Below are 1,219 nucleotides of genomic sequence, written 5' to 3'. Positions count from 1 at the left end.
GTTGGCAGCAGGGGGAGGGGTGGCAAGCGCCAACCAGGGGTCAGTGACTACAGCGGTGGTCAGCAGTGATTGATGACCTCCCACAGATGGTGCTGGGGGAGAGAGGGGTGGCAAGCGGTGACTGCCTGCAGGCGCTGGAGACAGTGTCAGTGTCACCTTTTCTGAGGGGTGAGGAGGTGCACTGCCATGCTCAGGGGGTGTACGTGCACCCCCTATGTGTTGCCAATGGTCCCCTGCCCCCCAGAGAGCAGTACCCCCCCCCAATAGCACATGGACTAACCTGCCTGCAGGGTCACAGTCCCCCTCAGGGGCTGTAGCTGCCCCCCTGCTGGTCTCCATCCTCCTGCTCATTCCCCTGCCCCTCTCCAGCTTCTGGAGGCTGGAGATAAGCAGGCGAACAAGCAGGAGGCTTGTTCCCCCTGCCTACCCTCCTTCCCCCTCCACACACACACTTACTGGCAGTAGCAGAGAATGTGCAGGAGACTGGAGACAGCAGGCAAAATCTCCAGCTTATCTCCAGGGACTTGTCTCCAGTCTCCTGCTCTCTCTAGCTCCCTGCTCCCTCTCCTGCTTGTCTCCAGCCTTGGGAGGCTGGAGGTGAGCAGGGGACCGAGCAGGAGGCTGGAGGCAGCCCCTGGAGGTGTGCTGGAGACATTCCCCTGCTCATCTCCAGCCTCGGGAGGCTGGGGAACAAGCAGGAGGCTGGAGACAGCAAGGGAATGTCTCCGGTTTGTCTCCAGGGGCTCATCTCCAGTCTCCTGCTTGTTCTGCTCATCTCCAGCCTCCCCAGGGTGGAGACAAGCAGGGGGCTGGAGACAAGCCTCTGGAAATGAGCTGGAGACTTCCTCTGCTATCTCCAGCCTCCTGCTCGTCCTCCTGCTCTCTCCAGCCTCCTGCTCCTTCTTCTCTAGTGCCGGTGAGAGTGGTGGGGCTGGGAGAGTGAGGGGGGGGGTGGGAAATGAATGGGGAGTTAGGCTGGGCGGGGCTTCCCTTAAGGTCTCACCCATTTCCCACCCCCAACCCCCTACTTACCTGGCAGAAGCCGGGTCCAGGTACCTGCAGCTTGCACCACTGCCTGCCCCGCATGGGCAGGCAGTATGCTTCAGCACTGGGGAAAGGACCAACCACAGAGACACTGCAGGCTACCAGAGCGTCTCTGTGGAGCACCCAGCCTCCAGTTGCCTCGGGGCACAGTCTAGGACCGTGTCCTGACCTGATT

The 1,219-nt window shown here is 61.4% G+C and overlaps 1 protein-coding gene across 8 annotated transcripts in view; it reads left to right on the top strand.

Moving 5' to 3' along the window:
* Positions 1 to 1,219, top strand: part of TRIO (trio Rho guanine nucleotide exchange factor) — a 466,181-nt gene that overhangs the window by 51,342 nt on the left and 413,620 nt on the right. The window lies entirely within an intron of this gene.

The sequence above is a fragment of the Alligator sinensis genome, unplaced genomic scaffold (genome assembly GCF_000455745.1).
Source record: "Alligator sinensis unplaced genomic scaffold, ASM45574v1 scaffold420_1, whole genome shotgun sequence".
Taxonomy (NCBI): Eukaryota; Metazoa; Chordata; order Crocodylia; family Alligatoridae; genus Alligator; species Alligator sinensis.
Note: the sequence above shows the minus strand (reverse complement) of the source record. Positions and strands in the feature narration are given on the sequence as shown.